This window comes from Aquarana catesbeiana, linkage group LG06 (genome assembly GCF_042186555.1).
Source record: "Aquarana catesbeiana isolate 2022-GZ linkage group LG06, ASM4218655v1, whole genome shotgun sequence".
NCBI classification, from domain to species: Eukaryota; Metazoa; Chordata; class Amphibia; order Anura; family Ranidae; genus Aquarana; species Aquarana catesbeiana.
Window position 1 is genome coordinate 294,053,309 of NC_133329.1, and position 22,945 is coordinate 294,076,253.

General features: G+C 43.9%; 1 protein-coding gene across 1 annotated transcript in view; it reads right to left on the reverse strand.

Annotated features, from left to right (window-relative positions):
• Positions 1–22,945, reverse strand: part of LOC141146828 (voltage-gated delayed rectifier potassium channel KCNH8-like) — a 758,049-nt gene that overhangs the window by 464,869 nt on the left and 270,235 nt on the right. The gene's annotated exons all lie outside the window — the stretch shown is intronic.

The window sequence follows — 22,945 nt, forward strand, 5'->3', positions numbered from 1 at the left end:
GCTGAACACTATCCTCAACCTGTCTAGATCTGCCGGTGGTGTGCCTGGTTGTTCGGTGAGCAGGTAATCATTGAGGTGGTGGATAACTGTCTGACGGTGGGCCTGGTGTGACTTTACCTGAAATGAACTGTCTCACCCATGTCATGCGGCTGACCCTGGTGAAGATGCGAACTGTACATTCTTCCCGTCCTATTTATTTAATTATTTTTTCATTTTTTTTATCTGGGTAGATAAAGTCCAATCTGGTGCCGGATGGAAACCTGAACTAACCTCAGGGAGAAAGACAGGGAAAAGATGAGTGGCCCGCATGGCACTGGAGACGAATGGCCAACTGGGTGCCGCTGCATGTTTGTGTGGCTGATTGTTTGTCACTAAGGTGTGTTTGCAAGTTAGTTTGTACGCGTGTTTGCATGTAGGTGCGTGCCACAAAATGTTTTATACTACTGGAGACAATATTGCGTGGTTGCAAGTGTGTCAGTGAGTGTCAGGTTGCTGGGAGGATATTGCGTGGTTGCAGGGGCCTCGATGAGTATGAAGGTTTGTTTTATGAGACGACATTGCATGGTTCCAAGGGTCTTAGTCTGGTTTGCTGAGACGATATTGCGTGGTCGCAAGGGTCTCAGTCTGGTTTTGCTGAGACGATATTGCGTGGTTGCAAGGGTCTCAATGAGTATGAAGTTGTTTTGAGACGACACTGCGTGATTGCAAGGGTCTCAGTGAATGTCAGGCTGCCGAGACGATATTGCGTGATCGCGAGGGTCTTGATGAGTATGGGGTTTCTTTTTTTTTTTTTTTGATGAAATTGTGGGTTGCAAGGGTCTCGACGAGTGAGAGGTTGCTGAGACGATATTGCGTTTTGCAAGGGTCTCAAATGAGTGTCAGGCTGCAGAGACGATTTTGTATGGCTGCAAGGTTCTGAACGGGTGTCAAACTGCTGAGACAATATTGCCTGACTTTTTTTTTTTTTTTGTTAAAATGAAAATAACTGTAAACGAAACACTGCTAAACATCCGTCTGAACCCATTTTTATTTTTTTTGTGTTCCAAAAAGCTTCTAGACTCAACTGCCTAGAAACGACTAGAAACGACCCATGGTACATGTACTGATAGGATAACATAGAGGAGAGTTCAGGGGCAGCTGAAAAAAAAAAAATGACCAACTGCTCCTAAATGCCTGTTTACCAGCAGCAGTGTACATTAGGCCTAAGATGATTTGTCTGGCTGCAAGGGTCTTAATGAATGTCAGGTTGCTGAGGTGAGACTGCGTGGTCACAAAGGTCTTGATGACTGGGAGGTTGCTCAAGATGGTATTGAGTGGTTGCAAGGGTCTTAATGAGTGTGGGGCTGCTGAGACGGTATTGCATTTGTAAGGGTCTCAACAAGGGTGTCAGGCTGCTGGGACAATTTTGCGTGGTTGCATAGGTCTCAACAGGTGTCAGGTTGCTGGGCCGAGATTGAGTGGTGACAAAGGGGGTATTTATTTATTTTATTTATTTATATTTTATTTATTTTTTTATAAATGTTGACAAGTGAGAGGTTTCTGAGACAATGTTGCGTTTTTCAAGGGTCTTAACAAGGGTGTCAGGCTGCTGAGACGATTTACATGGTTGCAAGGGCCTCAACAGGTGTCCGGATGCTAGGCCGAGATTGCGTGGTGGCAAAGGTTTTTTTTTTCTGATGAGTGAGAGGTTTGCTGAGACGATGTTGTGTTTTGCAAGGGTCTCAACAAGGGTGTCAGGCTGCTGAGACGATTTGCATGGTTGCAAAGGTCTCAACAGGTATCAGGTTGCTGGGCCAAAATTGCACGGTGGCAAAGGTTTATTATATATTATTATTTTTATTTATTTTTATTTATTTATTGATTTTATTTTTTTAATGAGTGAGGGATAGCTGAGACGATATTACGTTTTGCAAGGGTCTCAACAAGAGTGACAGGCTGCTGAGATAGTTTTGCATGAGAATTGGGTTACTGAGAAATGGATAGAAACACCTGGTTTGTTTGGCGGCTTACTGTACCCTTAAGTCAGCAGGTATAAGGGATAAGGACAATGTCTGTTTGATTTGTATGTTCCGTAGGGGCAACTAACGAATGATATGGGAGAGAACATATGGTAACGAATTAATAGGACATAAAGAATGTGGTAATAAATCTTACTTGCGACAGTGGGCCATGCGAGTGAGTTCGAGGCGGACTGTGGCTGGAGTGCAACATATCGGGAAGGTGTGGCGTGATGCCGTGCATGAGGCAAAACAACAAGGTTTGGTGTAGAAAATAGAACGCAAGAAGTGCGTACGAAGGATTCGTAAGTTCCATTGCGGGAACCGAACACATGGTACGTGCGACAGCACAAATTTTGACAAGACAAACACAGTAACTGATCTTACCTGTGACAGTGACCGTGTGATTGGGTTCGAATTGAACTGGAGTGGGTGTGCAATACATCCGGAGAGTGTGGTGTGGCACCATGCATGACGCACAGAAAATAACTTTGCTTTGATAAATAAATGAGAGAAGAACCGTGTACAAACAATTCGTAAGTTCCACCGTGGGAACTAAAACACACGGCATGGGGGGAAACAATGAATGGCAATGGTAGAAAGTATGCAATGTATCTGATAAGAATCGATTGTAAAGAGAAATTACTCTGATACGAATCAGTTGTAAAATGTATGAAATGAATCTGATACGAATTGGTAGTAAGGAGTAAGGATGAGCTCGGGCGTGTTCGCAAACAGCACGTGCAGAGACCACCAGCAAGTCGGCACTGCAGAACGCTAATCACAAGCAGTGAGACATTGTCCCGATGCACGGCTGCAGAGATCGGGAAATGTTTCACTGCCTATGATTAGCGCTGGCGGGCTCTGCACGTGCTGTTTGTGAACATGTCTGAGCTCATCCTTAGTAAGGGTATTAAATGAATCAGATATGAATTGGTTGAAGAGTGTATGCCACCCCCCCAGGCTAATCAAGTGCAGACAAGGCACCAGGTGGGTCTAATTACCAACCTTAATCAGACACAGAACCCTTACAAGCAATCTCATCTAACAAGCTCATCTACAAATGGATGAGACGGCAACCCCATGGACAATGAATCTTATAACCAGTGAAGCCTATGTAGAGGGATATTGGACAACGACCGATAGCGTCTCGGAGGCTTGGATTTACAAATGAATTGTATGTTTGGCAGAAGGAACTTATGAATGTACTACACCTGTGCCGAATGATGTCGGGACATGAGCAACAACAACTAGGAGGCAGGTTTTTTACGAAAGGGATGCAGGATAGGAAGCATAACGAATTGCAAGATTGCACATGATACAAAAAGGTTTGAATACTAACTGCGACAGTGAGCAGGAACTGGCAACGAAGACCACGAATGGAGAAACCGTAATGCACTTGTGATCAAATGCACAGACTCACGAACATGAGGTGAGCTGGGAAGAGTTGGTCCAGTGACGTGTAGTATAGCGCACTGAACCGACAAAGATCATGGGCAAGTGGGCTGCTTAAATACCCTCCGGGCTCCTCCCATAAATTCAGGCCACCATATTGGCCTTCAACCAGTGGCGGCACGTCCATAAGGGCGCACAGGCACCGCTCCCTCTAGCACCAATAGATAGATTCATGCATTGCTGTCAAAAAAGGTAATAATAATAGCTGTCAAAAAAGGTGACATGCGAGCGCTATGCTGGGCGCTCGCAGGTCACTCAGCTGTGTTAGAAAAGCGATTGAATATTCACTTTCTTAACACTAAACCGCCTCTCTGCCAATCAGATGCTCGGATCTGTTGCCTGTCACCTGATTGGCTAAAACGACAAGCACTGTGACTGGATGCCTATCAGGCGTCCAATCATAGCAGAGGACGAGAAGAGAGGACAGGAGAAGACATCGAGGAGCTGTCCCACCGAGACAGGGTAAGTACAGACGGCGGGCAGGGGGCACACTGGCAGCATTTGATATGGCACAGTGGCTGCGTTTGATGGGGCACAATGGGATCATTTGATGGGGCACAGTGAGGCTGCATTTGATGGGGCACAATGAGGCTGCATTTGATGGGCACAGTGAGGCTGCATTTGATGGGCACAGTGGCTGCATTTGATGGGCACAGTGGCTCCATATGATGTCACAGTGGCTGCATATGATGGGCACAGTGGCTGCATTTGATGGGGCACAGTGGCTGCATAAGATGGGTACGGTAGCTGTATTTGATGGGGCACAGTGGCAGAATTTGATGGCACAGTGGGAGCATTTGATATGGCACAGTGGCTGCATTTGATATGGCACAGTGGCTGCATTTGATGGGCACAGTGGCTGAATTTGATGGGCACAGTGGTTGTGTTTGATGGTACAGTGGCGGCAATTGATGGGCACAGTGGCTACATTTGATGACAGAGTAGCTGCATTTGATTTTACAGTGAGGCTGCAATTGATGGTGTTTTTTTTTCAGTTTGTTTGCACCCCCCCAAAAATTTTGAGCACCAGCCGCCACTGATATCAACTGTATATATTTATGCAATGTCCACTTTTAAAAGTGTTTTTTTTAGACATAATAACCTCTAAATTGAAAGCTTCTTTAACAAAGGAAATGGGACACAGCAAAGCTAGGGAGACTGCATAAGAACATAATCCCTGAAGATATTCCATCTGTGTATAATGACTAATATGAACAAACATCCAAATCTGAAACCACTATGGGGAGGATCCACTGAACTGCAGTGATTGAAAGAGGATTTGGAAGAGATGCAAATGCAGACAGCCAGTTAGTGTGATGTGGAGCATTACAGCACAGCAGGGAATCCAGTTATAAACAGTGTGGACAGAATCTAGCACATGCCGCCTGTATACTACATCTTTTATTTATATGGCAACTTCCTCTAAATTTATGTCATTTTATACATACTTCAGCCCAGTCTCTTTTCTTCATGATCTGGTCGATTTTCATTTTTTCAGCACAATCCTATAAATATTCCAATTCTCAGAGAAAAAAGCACACGAGAGCCCCATATATCTGAAGTTTGATGGGAACTGCTCTGGCTGACTGGTTAATACTCTTCCAAACTAAGGCTTGATTCAAATCACCACATTATCATGCCTTATTTTAAAAGGCAAAGGAAATTGACCAAGAACATAAATCATGGGAGTCTATCAGAAACTATATTTTACTTATTACTAAAGAAAACTGGCATTTAATTGGTTGCTATGCACTATTTTACTGTCTCTTGAGCCGACCTTATAAATACTGTATGCAAGTAAAATCTGTCTTCCTCCCAGAGTAAAAAAATTAGGGTTGTCCCGATACCGATACTAGTATCGGTATCGGCACCGATACCGAGCATTTGCTCAAGTACTTGTACTTGGGCAAATGCTCCCGATGCTTCCGCCGATACCTTGACATTCAGCAGTGATCGGCGCGGGTGGAGTTACAAGCTTCTCCCCCCGCGGCTTTCAGCTGCTTAGTGACATACAGCGGTGATCGTTGCTTGTAACTCACCCACACGCAATCACTACTGACTGTCACCACATCCTCCATGCCCCCTCCGTTCCGCTGTCCCCCCTACATTCCACTGTCCCTCTCCGTTCTGCTGTCCCCCTCCGTTCCGCTGTCCCCCTCCGCTGTCCCTCTTTGTTCCGCTGTCCCCCTCCGCTGTCCCTCTCCATTCTGCTGTCCCCCTCCGTTCCGCCGTTCCGCTGTCCCCCTCCATTCTGCTGGCCCCCTCTCTTCCTCTGTCCCTCTCCATTCTGCTGTCCCCCTCCGTTCTGCTGTCCCCCTCCATGTCCTCCTCCTTCCTTTGTGAATGGACAGAGTCAGCTGACTCTGTCCATTCACATAACTGAAACATTGTAATCTCCTGTGATTACGATGTCTCAGTTTATGAATGGAGAGGAGCCGCTGTCTTCTCCCAATTCATTCTCAGTGCAACTGAGGCTGCAGAGAAAGGGACTGGGGAATCTCTATCCTCGGTCGCTTTCTCTGTCACAAGGGGGAGATATCAGGGGTCTGTTAAGACCTCTGATATCTCACCAAGGCCCCCCAACAGGGCTGATTAAAAAAAAACAAAAAAAACAAAACATATTGCAATAAATAATAAAAAAATATTATTGTAAAAAATAATAAAAATGTAAATAAAAAAAACACACAGACACCGGTCACACCCCCCCCCCCCCCCCCACTAAAAAAAAAGCATTGTTAAAAAAAAAAACACTGTCACGTGACAGTAAAAAAAAAGTATCTGTAATCGGTATCGGCGAGTACTTGAAAAAAAGTATACTTGTACTAGTGTACTTATACTCGGTCCTAAAAAAGTGGTATCAGGACAACCGTAAAAAAAATATTTTTAATGTTATGTTTCAACAATTTGTTTGAATAAGACCCCATTCACACCTGTGCAACTCATTGTGGCATAGGGCAGTGTTCCCCAACCCCCAGGCCGTGGCTTGTTTGCAGCCGGGCCGCGAAGGCTGCACTGTCTGACGACAGTGTCAATTTTCATTTTTTCAGCACAATCCTATAAATATTCCAATTCTCAGAGAAAAAAGCACACGAGAGCCCCATATATCTGAAGTTTGATGGGAACTGCTCTGGCTGACTGGTTAATACTCTTCCAAACTAAGGCCATTGGCTTGATTCAAATCACCACATTATCATGCCTTATTTTAAAAGGCAAAGGAAATTGACCAAGAACATAAATCATGGGAGTCTATCAGAAACTATATTTTACTTACTACTAAAGAAAACTGGCATTTAATTGGTTGCTATGCACTATTTTACTGTCTCTTGAGCCGACCTTATAAATACTGTATGCAAGTAAAATCTGTCTTCCTCCCAGAGTAAAAAAATTAGGGTTGTCCCGATACCGATACTAGTATCGGTATCGGCACCGATACCAAGCATTTGCCCAAGTACTTGTACTTGGGCAAATGCTCCCGATGCTTCCGCCGATACCTTGACATTCAGCAGTGATCAGCGCGTGGTGGAGTTACAAGCTTCTCCCCCCGCGACTTTCAGCTGCTTAGTGTCATACAGCGGTGATCGTTGCTTGTAACTCACCCACACGCAATCACTGCTGACTGTCACCGCATCCTCCATGCCCCCTCCGTTCCGCTGTCCCCCCTACGTTCCACTGTCCCTCTCCGTTCTGCTGTCCCCCTCCGTTCCGCTGTCCCCTTCCGCTGTCCCTCTTCGTTCCGCTGTCCCCCTCCGCTGTCCCTCTCCATTCTGCTGTCCCCCTCCGTTCCGCTGTCCCCCTCCGTTCTGCTGTCTCCCTCCATGTCCTCCTCCTTCCTTTGTGAATGGACAGAGTCAGCTGACTCTGTCCATTCACATAACTGAAACATTGTAATCTCCTGTGATTACGATGTCTCAGTTTATGAATGGAGAGGAGCCGCTGTCTTCTCTCCATTCATTCTCAGTGCAACTGAGGCTGCAGAGAAAGGGACTGGGGAATCTCTATCCTCGGTCTCTTTCTCTGTCACAAGGGGGAGATATCAGGGGTCTGTTAAGACCTATGATATCTCACCAAGGCCCCCCAACAGGGCTGATTAAAAAAAACAAAAAAAACAAAACATATTGCAATAAATAATAAAAAAATATTATTGTAAAAAATAATAAAAATGTAAATAAAAAAAACACACAGACACCGGTCACCCCCCCCCCCCCCGCCCCCACTAAAAAAAAAGAAAAAAAAAAAAGCATTGTTAAAAAAAAAAAACACCGGATCACCGCTCTTCCGCCCACACAGCGGAGCCACTAGACTGCTGGAGGAGAGGTAGGACAGCAGACAGATGAGCTCATCTCTCACCACCGGCCCTGCATCACCGCTGTTCTCTCTCACTGGCATGTGCTGCCACCACGGCAGGTGACAAACCTAATTTGGTTGCAGGTTTGACAAACCACATCCGGTGGCAGGTGGCAAACCACATTTGGTGGCAGGTGGAAAACCAAATCTGGTGCCAGGTGGCAAACCAAATCTGGGGGCAAGAGGCAAACCAAATCTGGTGGCAGGCGACGTGGCAAGCAACAATCCACATCTGGTGGAAGGTGACATGGCAAGTGACAAACGACATCTGATGGCAGGTGGCAAATCACATCTGGTGGCAGGTGGCAATCCACATCTGATGGCAGGCGACGTGGAAAGCGTCAATCCACATCTGGTGGCAGGTGATGTGGCAAGTGACAAACCACATCTGGTGGCAGGTGGCAATCCACATCTGGTGGCAGGCGACGTGGCAAGTGACAAACAGCATTTGGAGGCAGGCAACGTGGAAAGTGTAAAACCAAATCTGGTGGTAGGCAAGGGGGCAAGTAAGAATCTGCATCTGATGGCAGATTCTGGATTATGGTGAGTTGAAGTATTTCGATTTATATTACAATGTAATGACAGAAATAATGCGCTTCAATCATCCTGGCACCATATCAGCCATGGTGCTGTGATGATTGAAGCGCTAACACCAGCCATTTCCCTGACAAATTGGAACCATCTACTCCTCTCCCCCGGCTTGGATAATGCCTGCAGTGGCTGAGTAGCTCCCCCGGCTCCCCGATCTCCTCTGCAGGGTGGACGATCTGAAATGGAGGAGGACCCGTCAGAGCTGACGCCCGGCGATCATCCAGGAGCCAGTCTGCAACTAACAATCTCAAAGGTACAGTCCTGGCCGTGCCCGACACTAACACATCCCGACCCGTGACGTCACATCCTGACTGAGGGCGCCCCGAAAATGTGATGATGATGCATGCAATCCGGCATATGATGCCACCTACTGACCCCATGCTATGATCATTGTCCTCCTCATCCCCCTGTTCTTGGCATCCTACCTCTTGTAATACTTCTCACTGTCAGCTTCCTACCAGCTTACCCCTGTCATCATCTCCATCCTCATCCTAATCCCCCTGTTCCTGGCATCCCACCACCCTACCATCATCTCTGCTTTACCCCACTTCCAGCTGACTACCACCTCACCCCCTGTCATCATCATCCCCTGTCATTATCATCGCCATGTACCCCACCTCTAGCATCCACCACCCTACCCCTGTTGTACCCCACTGTCAGCTGCCTACCACCCCACGTCATCATCATCCCCCCTGTACCCCACTGTCAGCTGCCTACCACCTCACATCATCATCATCCCTCCTGTACCCCACTGTCAGCTGCCTACCACCCCACGTCATCATCATCCCCCCCATACCCCACTGTCAGCTGCCTACCACCCCACGTCATCATCATCCCCCCCGTACCCCACTGTCAGCTGCCTACCACCCCACATCATCATCATCCCCCCTGTACCCCACTGTCAGCTGCCTACCACCCCACGTCATCATCATCCCCCCCGTACCCCACTGTCAGCTGCCTACCACCCCACGTCATCATCATCCCCCCTGTACCCCACTGTCAGCTGCCTACCACCCCATGTCATCATCATCCCCCCCTACCCCGCTGTCAGCTGCCTACCACCTCACGTTATCATCCCCCCGTATCCCACTGTCAGCTGCCTACCACCTCACATCATCATCCCCCCTGTACCCCACTGTCAGCTGCCTACCACCCCACGTCATCATCACCCCCCCTGTACCCCACTGTCAGCTGCCTACCACCCCACGTCATCATCATCCCCCTGTACCTCACTGTCAGCTGCCTACCACCCCACGTCATCATCATCACCCCCATTCCCCTGTACCCCACTGCTGACATCCCACTCGTCAACATCCCCATCACTCCTCTGTATCCCACCTCTGGCATCCTACCACCCCACCCGTCATCATTCTCATCTTAATCCTTCCTGGTACTCCACTGCCAGCTTCCTACCACCCCACCCCCTGCCATCATTATCCCCCCGTACCCCAACCCTGACATCCTCCCACCCTGCCTCCTGTTATCATCATCCCCATGTAACCCACCTCTAGCATCCACCACCCTACCCCTGTTATCATCCTTATCTTTATCCCCACGTACCCCACCTCTAGCATCTACCACCCTACCCCCGTTATCATCGTCATTCTCTTCATCCCCTGTACCCCACTGTCAGCTGCCTACCACCCCACCTCATCATCATCCCCCCTGTACCCCACTGCTGACATCCTACCACCGCGCCTATTGTCATCAACATCCCCATCATCCCTGTACCCCACCTCTGGCATACTACCACCCTACCTCCTGTCATTATCATCCTCATCCCTCCTGTACCCCACCTCTGACATCCTATCACCCTACCCCCTATCATTATAGGGGAGATATGATCTGAGCCTCTCCCCAATACTGCCACCATTACCCCAAACTGCATCCTGTCATCCAACCAACTGTACCCCAACAGTTGCATCACACACCATAATACTGCCCTGCCACCCAGTGAGCAAACAGTGAGTGATAATGATAACCAGTAACCCATAGCAACCAATCAGTGAGCAGTAATAATGTGCAGTAACCTCTGGCAACCCACCAGTGAGTGGTAATGATGTGCAGTAACCTCTAGCAACCAATGAGTAAGCAGTAATGACTTGCAGTAACCTCTAACAACCAATGAGTAAGCTGCAATGATGTGCAGTAACCTCTAGCAACCCATCAGTGAGCGGTAGTAAAGGTGCAGTAACCTCTAGCAATCCATCAGTGAGCTGTAATAATGTGCAGTAGCTTCTAGCAACCAATCAGTAAGCAGTAATGATATGCAGTGACCTCTAGAAACCAATCAGTGAGCCTGGAGCAATCAGTGAGTGTGAACTAGATCTTTATGTTTACATTATTAAAGTTTTTTTTAGATAAGTCTGTGTGCATTTGTTTTTTGGGATGTTGGGATGGGAAGCGAAATTGCTAGGGGTGGGGGCAGAAAAATGTTTGAATTATTCTTCCCATTATGGGCGTGAGTGGGACCTCATGTCTAAGATTTGCATAAGGCCTCACAAAGCCTAGAGCCGCCTCTGCTCTGGAACAACTGCACTTGCAGAGTACAACTGCCATTTGCAAACTGCACAGTCATTTTGCCTTTAGTAAATCAACCCCAAAAGCAATCCAGGACAGTCAGCATACAGCAGGTCAAGACTACTTTCTAATTCAGCTCTAAGTGGGCCCAGAATGCATTATATAGGAACCACATTGCTATGCCTTTATAGAAATGCATGTTATTACTGTACTGCGCATAGAATGTGTGCTGTACCTGCCTTGTATCTCACTTATGTGTATCTTATTGTAGGATATATTTTTTCTAATGCCTGGTGCTAATTTTACACAAAAAGAACTGGGGAAGGGTATGTTACCCATTAAAAAATGCCCATACATTAAAAATGAGCTCTAAATCCTGCATTAACTTTATAGTATCTAGCTAATATTTACTTTTTTTACTGCTGGCACTTATTTTATATGTTTTATTTTTTGTTTTATAATACAAAAAAAATATATGCAGTATTTTGCACAGAGTTCAGGAACTCCAGTTGTATAAGCGTGTAAACGCACTGGAAAGAAACCGGGAGTATTGGAAAAAAAGTCTAATTTGCCACCAAGCGCCAATTAGTTGCTATTTGCAACTTATTTAAATTATTTTTTATATTCCTATTTACTTTCATTTGTATTCACCAAAGTTGTTTTCACAGCTTTCCAAATTGAGGCAAAAAAAGGCCAGCAAATTAACTTGTGAAAATGGAAATCATGGATTCAGATGCATTTACTCTGCCATCATTTTATAAATAGTCCTCATAGAGTTGCCAGGATATTATCTTCGTATACATTCCCTTTGGCTGCAGGAAATAATTTGAGCAATACATGGCTCTCTGTGAAGAACCTACCAGGATCATGTCACATTGCAATGTTAAAAATACATGTGTTATGTACATTAACGATAGTTATTTTCATCCATGTATCTATTATTTGCAGTTCCCTTTGGCTGCATATAACAGTCATTATGAAAAATAACACATGCTTTTTAGCTCAGTGAATTGAGCCTATTTATTGTTGATCATGACAAGAGACAACCATTGTGTGGAGATGACAAATGGTATCCCATTCCTGTATTTTGGAAGCTGATGAAGGGTCTATCTCAAACTACTGTCAGTCATTGAAATACACTGTCTGTGCTGTCAACAGTTCTTTCCCTGTATATTGGAACAGAGACAAACTGTGCTGTACGAGCCAGTAAAATGACAAGCAGGCAGGTAGGTTCAGGACTATAATTATTCCCTAGTCGCCAGCATCCGTAAAAGCAAAAATTCTGTGCTCTTCACCTAAACTCTGATTCTTTATTGTATACATCAGCATGGACACATGGCAGAAGAACAGAGCTGACACGTTTTGCACTACAAGCAGTAAGTCATACACAATTAAATAGCCCTGAACACCAGAAAATAAATCCCTACAAGCCAATCAAAATGAAAGGTGTACATGTAATTTATTAAAGTGGTATTAAACCCCCCAGTGTTTTTTAGCTTAACACATTGAGCTCAATAAAATAAACATTCCCCAGTGAACTATTGGTTGTGATTCTTACACCAGCACTCGCAGTTTACAATTTGCTCCTGCTGTCTCAATGCTGCTTCCACTAACCTCCAGTCCTCACAGGACTCAACAGTGGACAGTGCAGTCTCCGGTCAGTTTGTAAGCTTGGAAAAGGAAGGGGAGAAGGAAGAAGAAGGAACAGGGGTGTGCCTTGCCATCCTAGGCTACAGAGCTGTGTGTTTCTATTAATGTACACAAAGTAGCGGGACATAACTCTAGTCCATATATGCAAAGGGTGGATCCATAGGATGCAGCAAGAGAAAAGAGCCATCCTAAAACAGGAAACCTGGGGCAGCGTTCATGGCAGCAACCTAAACCAGAACAAACATAGGCAAGGATGGGTGAATAAATCAGCTGCAGAAATTGCTTACTAAAACTGAGGGTTCAATATCACTCAGTGGCGGTGCGTCCATAAGGGCGCACAGGCGCTGCCCCCTCTCTCCTGCCACCCCCTCTAGCACCAATAGATAGATTCATGCATAGCATGAATCTATCTATGGCTGCCACTGCCACCCCCTATTCAGGCGCCTGGCCCCTTTTCGGGCACAGGGCTCCTGAATTACAGTGGCTGTTTTTTTTTTTTAAGCACTTGATTAGAGCCATAGGCTCTAATAGGTGTCAAAAAAGCCATGCTGGGCACTCGCAGGTCACTCAGCTGTGCTAGTAAAGCGAATGAATATTCGTTTTCCTAACACTAAACCGCCTCTCCGCCAATCAGGTGCTTGGATATGTTACCCGTCACCTGCTTGGCTGAAACGACAGGCGCTGTGATTGGATGGCAGACATCGAGGAGTTGTCCCACCGAGACAGGTCAGTGCAGACGGTGGGCCGGCAGGGGGCACACTGGCAGCATTTGATATGGCACAGTGGCTACTTTTGATGGAGCACAGTGGGAGCAATTGATGGTCACAGTGGCAGCAATTGATGGGCACAGTGGTTGCGTTTGATGGCACAGTAGCAGCAATTGATGGGCACAGTGGCTGCATTTTATGGGGCACAGTGGCTGCATTTGATGGCACAGTGGCTGCAACTGATGGGCATAGTGGCTGCATTTGATGGCACAGTGGCTGCGTTTCATGGGCATAGTAGCAGCAAATGATGGGCACAGTAGCTGCATTTTATGGGGCACAATGGCTGCGTTTTAAGGGGCACAGTGGCGGCAATTGATGGGCACAGTGGCTGTGCTTGATGGCACAGTGGTCACGTTTGATGGGCACAGTGGCGGCAATTGATGGGTACAGTGGCTATGTTTGGCACAGTGGCTGCATTTGATGGGGCACAGTGGGAGCAATTGATGGGCACAGTGGCGGAAATTGATGGGCACAGTGGGAGCAATTGATGAGCACAGTGGCGGCAATTGATGGGCACAGTGGCGGCAATTGATGGGCACAGTGGCTGTGTTTGATGGCACAGTGGCTGCGTTTGATGGCACAGTGGCGGCAATTGATGGGCACAGTGGCTGCGATTGATGGTACAGTGAGGCTGCAATTGATGGGTTTTTTCAGAATTTTTAGTTTGTTTTTAGTTTGTTTGTGCCCCCCCCAAAAATTTTGAGCACCAGCCGCCACTGATATCACTTTAACCATTATAAGTGGCTGTCATAATAAATAAAATAAATAATAAATGAAAGGATTCTATGGAATTGACAATGACATGTAAAAATATATCATTATGCACATTATAGTAAGTCAGTAACATATAAAGACATAAGAGGAAAGTGGGTGCCTACAAAAAGTTGTCACACTTTCCTTGCAAGTTTTCATGTTTATTGTCATAGAATATTGAATCACTATAGATTTTTTTTCTAAGCAGATCAACAAATATATAATGCGAAAGTGAAAAAAAAAAACATTTCAAAGTGGTTTAAATTATTAACAATGAAAAAACACAAAATGACTGCATGCTTAGCAGAAATTGCAGACTTGAGTCTATGTGGACTTTGCCCATCTTTGGATGTATTTCAGACCTGGACTCTTGTCCATTCTTGGGCATTAAAATTGTTGTTTTTAAATTAGAACTGTGGTGAGGCAATGGACTTTCAACTATTTCAATATTTTTAATAAGCAGCAAATTTAAATAAAGTTTAAAAAAAAATCCTCACTCACCTCTATATTTGCAGCCATTTTGGGGATGTATCCTCAAATTGACAATAGAAGCAGTAAATATGTTCAAGTAGGGTCTAAGCCTGGCCATACATGGTTCCTGATGAAATGGCCGAGATTAGAACCGTTAATGGGCAGGCTGAATATACCAAGTCGATCAATTTGGGTACAACCAGCCTGCCAGATTCTATTGCTTCTATAGCTGCTAGCGATAATCGCTTTCTTCTCCCGGCAGGGATGGCTTCTCCTGCCCCCCGCCAGGAGCAGACAATGTCTCGGCAGGAGGGATTCCACTGTCAGCACGATCTGTGTTGATGGGGGAATCGTGCAATATTCTTTCCTGCAACCCGTAGTTGCAGGAAATAAATCTGCACCGTGTATGGCCGGCCTAAGCCTCCACTACTTGCTCTGTGTTTACATTAGTGATTAGAAGGCTGGAATGCCGTTAACTGATTACTGGCAGTAGCACTAAGTTACAGAGGTCAGTGAAGAATTGTTAGAAAGTGTATTTACCCCAGTAGTTGTATCTCAACCACCCCCCCCCCCTCCACACCTCTCCAAACATTTACCTGAGTCCTTTCTCGATCCAGCGCTGTGCCTGTCTGCAACAGCGCTCTTCCCTCTTCCTCTTCTCACAGAAGCAGCAGCTGGAGCCATTGGCTGGCAATCAAATCCTGTGAGGAGGGAGTGGGGGCCAGGGCCAGGTCACGCTGTGCCCGCATGAGTTTCCTTTAGTGTCGGGCTTGCTGAGCGGGCACTCTCAGGAAGAAGGAATAGACAGCTTTGGTGGGGAATTGCCAAAGAAAGGGGCAAGAGACCGCTCTGTGCAATATCATTGCACTGAGCAGGTTAGTATAACTTCTTTTTTTATTTTAGAAAAAAAACCCCTTTATAACCACTTTTGAGCATTATTATTGAGGGCTGCACACTGCTGAGAGAGGACCAAAGAAGAAGAGGATCCTGTGGCATAAACAGTATAACATACTGCTGGGAGGACTTTCAAAGGGAAGAGGGGAGTACTTGGAGATCAAACAGGTGAGCCCGGAATTTTTAAAAAGAAAAAGTTTTGGATTTAGTTATGTTATAAGTTAGCGCCTGGCATAAAGCATTGCCTGCCACCAGTTATGTTAACGGCTTATATAGTCACTGGGGAATCTGACACCACCACATTTTTTTTCTCATTTGTTCACGGCAAACAGCATGACCTCATGCATCTTCTGGGACACTAATGGTCAACTTTCCTCATATAGGGGAAGTCAAGTGTGGCCCCTGACATCACCAAAGTATCACATAGTATACAGTGAATGTAACACTACAGCTTTCTATATAGACTTCAGACATGCAACAGGAGATGGTAAAGACTACAGGACATGCCACAAGAGATGATCACAGACTACAGATATGCTCCAGAAGATGGTCTGAGGCAGTAGAATATGCTATAGGGTTTTCTGGTGCCTGGGGACATGCTTCAGGAGGCAGTCATAGTCTGGAGACAAATCGCATGAGACTACTAAATATTACAGTAATTACAGCCTCTTTACAAATCAATTCTTCTACATGTTTGTTCCCTAGGACCTGCTTTAAAATAGCTTGTGCTACATTTGATATTTCTCCCACCAAAAACCATCATAAAAATCAGAGGGAAAAAGCACAAAAAGAGAAAACGGAATGACAGCACTGCAAAAGCAGGATAGTGTGAAAGAAATAAATCAAGTCATTAATTACTTGATCCATTCGAAACAATATTTTTCCTTCATTGGCCTGAGTAAATACCTAGGTAAGGAAAACACAGGCTACTGTTTGCATGGGGCCCTAACGGCCACACAGTAAATAGCAATGGGATACAGGTTGGCACCAGGGTTCTAGAGGTCATAATCTGAGGCAAGATTCTCACCATTCCTGAAGATAGGAACTGTCCTTTATGGACAATTGTGCATACAATCATATATTCAGACATATCAGGGAGAAATGTTTCCTGTGTACTGTATTTTGCTTAGCATTTTTATTAGTTATTTCAAAGTTCCTATACCAAAGCCAAGGAAAATAATTAGTCACAGATCACTTCAGCAACAACTTTTAAATTATTTTTTCACAATGAATTAATACTCTTTAGACTTTAGACTGTGGAGCATGTCAGTTATAATAAAAAAATACAAAAATACAAAAATAATATTCACTCTGTCATGGTATTAAGAGCATGGCTTACCTAGAGAGATTGTGGATTATGCTTTATAATTTCCATATGTACTTAAACTACTTAAAACAACCAAAATGTTTTTTTTCTCATCTTTTTAGAGATATTTAAAAAAGATCAGCTTGATGTAAAGTACAGACCCCCCCCCCCCAATAAAGATATTTCCCTTCCCTCCCTAAAGTCCACTTACCAAACCTCAAATACAGTGAAAGTGAAGAGTGAGGGGAAGTCCTCCCCCTGACTCTGTTATGTGACAATGGACCTGAGAGCAAAGGAGGGGCTTAGGGGTGGCTTCCTTAGCTTTGTACTGCAGCAGTATCTGTGGTCTGAACAAGCTGGTGGCTACAGTGCTTGTTGCACTGCAGCACCGAAACAATATTAAAAGTTGGACAGTCACAGCGTCAGAACCTAGGGCTCCCTGCAAGAGATGCATGGCATGTGCTCTGGATGCCTGGTGCTGGTGACACCATTGACAGAAAGAAAGGGGTGAGGGAAATAGGAACATTTGGGGAGGGGTCAATAAAATGGGGTGATGTATACCCTAGGGAGCAGGTCACCCAACCATCCCCAAGTCATTAATTTTTAGATCTATTCTAAACAATATGTTTCCTTCATAGGCCTGAGTAATTACCTAGGTAAGGAGCACACAGACTACTGTTTGCAGGGTCCCAAGAGCCACATTGCAAATGCCAATTTGCGTACAGGTTGGGCACCAGGGTTCTAGAGGTCATATTCTGAGGTAAGATTCTCACCATTTCTAAGGGTAGGAACTGTCTTGTGTAGACAATTTTGCAAACAATCATATATTCAGACATATCAGGGAGAAATGTTTTGTGTTCGCTGTATTTTGCTTAGCATTTTTATTTGTTATTTGCAAAGCCAAGGAAAGTAATTAGTCACAGATCACTCCAGCAACAACTTTTAAATGATTTTTTCACAAATAAATAATAGTCTTTAGATTTTAGACTGTAGGGCCTATCAGTTATAAAAATTATCTTTACAAAAATACAAAAAATATATTTAGACTCCCATTGCAATAAGCGGATGGCTTACCTAAAGGGATTGTGGATTGTGCTTTATAATATACACATGTACATGAAACAACTACAACTTCTTCTCATCTTTTTAAAGATATTTAAAAGATATCATCTTGATGTAAAATCCAGAACCCCCCAAACAAAGATCTTTCCCTTCCCTCCCTAAAGTCCACTTATTAGACCTCAGATACAGTGACAGTGCACAGTGAGGGAGAGTCCTCCCCCCGGCTGTGTTATGTGACAATGCAGCTCAGAGCCAATGAGGGGCTTTGGGGTGGCTTCCTTGGCTCTGTACTGCTGCAGTATCTATGGTAAGCTGATGGCTACAGTGCTTGTTGCACTGCAGCACCAAAACTTAGGAAAAAAAAATTAAAAGTCAGACAGTCGCAGCATCAGGACCTAGGGTACCCTGACAAGGATGCATGGCACATGCTGTGGATGCTTGGTGCTTGTGACGCCCCTAACAGACAGAAAGGAGTGAGGGAAATAGGGAAGAGGTAAGGCAAGGGTTATAGGTTGAGGTGGTGGCCACTTTTTTGTACAGTTGGTTGAATTGTGTGCGGGGACAAACTGGATGCCTTTGCTGCCATTGTGCTCTTGCTGGGCGTCCTGTGCATCCCTGTGCCTTTAAGGAGGGGTGGGCTTCCTCCAGGCACACCTGTCCTTAATCTTTCCATTGTTGTATGAGTTAGGACTACAGTAAACAGAAGAGCCTTGATGTGGGCACTGCAGCTTGCGCATATACTTGCAAATGGGTTGCAAACAAACCTTTCTGTTTTTAATGAAAATTGTTAGACAGGGTCAGCTTGGTTGTTTTGCAGGCTGGCTGGTAAGTGTGCTGGGAAATCTTTTGCTTGTTTGTGATGTATGTTGCCCTTCCGTGTGTACCCTTCTGCAAAGGCTAGTTATAGGTTGGAGTGGTTGCCACTTTTCTGTACATCCTAGGAACCAGGTTACCCAACCATCCTAATGCAAACGTACCTAGTCAGGGGATCGAATGATGCAAAAGTCAGTAGAATCCATGAAGAAAACCCAGGTGCTCCATAAAGGCATTAAATTGATCCTGTTTATCATTTAATTTATCTAGAAGTCGCTTCGTCTGCATAAGATAGCAAAGCTCCTGATACCATTCTTTTATAGAGAGGGCCATGGATTTTTTCCAGTGTCTAGATATACCTGCTCTTGCTGAAGGAACAAAGTAATGGACCACATCATTACTTACTTTAGTTGAAGATAGAGCCTGGGATTCTAGATAGTAGAGCAACCTTAGGTGTATTTGTAGTTCAGCTACCTGTGACTCAGTGGTGTACTCAAAACTACTTTCATGTATTTTTAAATGAAAGCAGTGTATGAACCTCAATTTGACCTGGTGTCAGCTTCTTGCAGTCCCTGTACATGGACTAAAAGGAAGGAGCAGCACAGGGAGCCTTTCAGTCCATGTGCTGACAAGAAGCACCCCCGACAGGAAGAAAAAGCAAAGTGACAGAAACATGAGATCATCACTGTGCTGGTTCACCTTTCACTGTTTAGTCACAGAAGGGGCAGGTTAACTAGGATGACCTGGGCTCAAAGTAAATGGATTGAATGATACTCACTTTCAGACTGGAGGCAACTACTGGCTGAAAAAATGTACTGCTGGGGAAATTGCTAGACTGAACACGAATATTGCAGCAAAAGCTGATATTATTACTTTATTTTTTAATGTTCAGCTCTGCTTTAAAGCGGTGTTAAACTTCAAAATTGTAGCTTACCAACTTGGATGTGGTGGCTGCATTTTTTTCTATCTTTATTTTTTTTTCCCTTATTTCCACTATCCATCCAGTAAGTGTGTTATTTTTCAACTTTCTTTAACAGACCAAGCTGTCTAGCAAAAGTGGTAGTTAGAGGGTTGAGACAAACCATTTACCACTGATGGGGACACTTACAATGATCAACTTTTCTTTATATAAAAACCTTATCCCAAAAGAAAAAAACTGTTGCTGCAACTGTAAAAAAGTGTTAGCAGGGGTTTAGCTTTAATTTGTTAGTCAAGTCCATCTAAATCTGCTAATGCATCTAATACTACCCTCTCCCCAGATTGACAATGTTGCTCCTTTATCCTGAGTGCAGCCATCCTAAGACAGGGAGTGTGTTACCAGGTGAAAATTTAAAAAGCCTAAAAAAATATCCAAGAGATGGTAAGCTACAATATATACATTTTTTTTTTGCCACCACATTTCAGGGTTATGCAATATAAAACATTTTTGCTTTGGTTTTTTTTTTTCAGTTTTAAGGACTAGTACATTGCGATATATTAAATGTACGCTCTTGGGTTTAAACACATTTTAATGTGAAAAGAAACAAAGGAATCACGCTCTTATATCATAAATACATATCATAAATGGCAATAGTGAATAAACAAATAAATCTTCATTTGAATTATAAAAAATACATAAAAATTGTGAAGTCCATGTATAGATCCCCACATGTGAATAACATCCTCAGTGAGTATAGGAAAGGGTCCTCTCCACCTGCATGCAGACACACAATGCACCCACAATGCACTCACCAGACTAATAACAAAGAGTGGGTGGTTATGGAAATGATAAAATTATGGCTTACATTGGTAAGATCCTGACTTTAGGTTCAGTTTATAAGCACATATATTTATAGACTAGAAATCATTGTAGCAGTAGTATCCTTGATAGATGATAATTAGCAGAGATACTTAATTCAGTTTTGAAACAAATCAATATTACTAAGTCTTAGATGTAAACACTACATGCAAAAAATCTTTATTTCTATATTTATTTAAGACTTCCAGGGTTTTTTTCCACAATGCAGCAATGTTCAAGGCAGCTTTGTAACTGTACATCATTTTGAAACTTTAAGATCCTTTATAGAATACAACAATGATTCCCTACCTCTAGCCCTGGTATACACTCTATTTAGGCCTCATGCACACAGGATGTTAAAATAACGTTATGAAATCGCCAGTATCTTTGCAGTGATTTTTTTAAACTTTTTTCAGCTTTTTTTAACGTTTTTGCAGTAGCGTTTTTTTTAGTGTTTTTCCGCATTAGCGTTTTTTAGCATTTTTTTTTTTCAAAATGTATTTATTTATTTTTTTTCAATGGATCAAAAACATTAAAAAACTTTGGTGAATGACGTTTTTGAGCGTTTTTGAGCGTTTATCAGTGTTAGAGCGTTTTTACAGCTAAAAAACATCTCTCAGAACCCACTGGTCCTGGGTTTTTTTTACAGCTTAAAAACGCCTATGCCATTTGCAGCTCAAAAACGCCTAGGTGGGCATGAAGCCATAGACTAACATAGACAGGCCTTTTTAAGCTGCAAAAAACGCTCAAAAAAGCGGCTGTAAAAACGTCCGTGTGCATGAGGCCTTAAACTCACATTTGTTTACAAAACTGAAGTCTATTAGACCCAGTGAAGCAGTATCTCTATACTATGACCACAATGCAGCAATGGGTACAAACCACAGGAAGCTTGTAGAGCAAACAAATGGAGCAGATTGATTTTGTTATGTTTCAACATGGCTATATGAACCCACAACAGAATATTTTAGTAGCCCATAAATACTGTCCGACAGACCAACCCTTCTGTGCAATTCAGTGATTGCCAAATTACCTGTCTGGGCTTGTTTTCAAATCTATCAAGTCCTGCCACTGGTACAGCTTCAGGTTAGTCATTTCACAAGGGATGATTTTTTTGGTACAATAAACAATTTTATGATCCTATCTGAAGGTGTAGAAAACATTATTTGTTACTTAAGACAGAGAGTTGGTCTGGTTAATGGTGAAACGCCCAATCATATGGCACCTCATCCCAAATATTGGTAAATCAAGATAGAGGAGTTGCGGGGATTTTTGCGGTGCCAAGAAAATACAGGAAAGGTAATTGTTTAAAAAGGTATATAGCTAATATTTATTTTAACAAATTCAAGGTTAAAAAATACAGGAAAAATATTCACAACAACAATAATAATGTGGTGGTCACAGAAAGCAGGTTCATGTAGAATAAATACATTGCACATTAGCCCGACATGTTTCGCTGATTGCTTCTTCAGGGGATGTGCGAATGAAGACACAGATAACGTGAAAAACCCGCAACAGCTTCCAACCAGAAATAACCAGCACCTGAGTCCCCACTCCCATAGGCCCCCCACGGGAGGTCATCAAAAGTGCAGTCACAAAGGACAGAAAGGTGAGATAAAAGCAGTATATTTAACAACGCATGAGATAAAAGGCGACTTTGGACAGCCTGCTGGATATTAGATGCAGGGAGTCTTACGGTAACATGAACACCACTCGATGGAGTTTGACCTTCCGGCTCTGAAAGGCGACTTCTTGTCCAAAGTCACCTTTTATCTCATGCGTTGTTAAATATACTGCTTTATCTCACCTTTCTGTCCTCTGTGACTGCACTTTTGACGACTTCCCGTGGGGGGCCTATGGGAGTGGGGACTCAGGTGCTGGTTATTTCTAGTTGGAAGCTGTTGCAGGTTTTTCACGTTATCTGTGTCTTTATTCGCACATCCCCTGAAGAAGCAATCAGCGAAAAATGTTGGGCTAATGTGCAATGTATTTATTCTACATAACCCTGCTTTCTGTGACTACCACATTATCATTGTTATTGTGAATATTTTTCCTGTATTTTTTAACCTTGCCTTTGTTAAAATAAATATTAGCTATATACCTTTTTAAACAATTACCTTTTCTGTATTTTCTTGGCACCGCAAAAATCCCCGCAACTCCTCTATCTTGATTTACCATCATTTGTTACTTGCACATGGTTTTGCAATACTGAACTATTTTATGACCACAATTCACAGAAAACAATAGAAATACTCTTGCTGGATGGAAAGAGTAACAGCTTCAGATCTACAGGAATCTGATCAATACATTAGCAGTGAAGGCCTGTGCACACTTGAAGTCTTCATGGAAGAATCCCTATTGTAAGGTAGGTTAATTGCACAGAGGATTGTTGAATGTTTTGTGTGTATTCAATCCACTATGCCAGCCTCTATCATAGACCTTCTGTTTGGGACATTATACTGGCGTTATGTAGGACTGGACAAATGATTTACAGCTTCATTTCTACAGGAATCTGATCAATACATAAGCTGTGAAGGCCCATGCACAG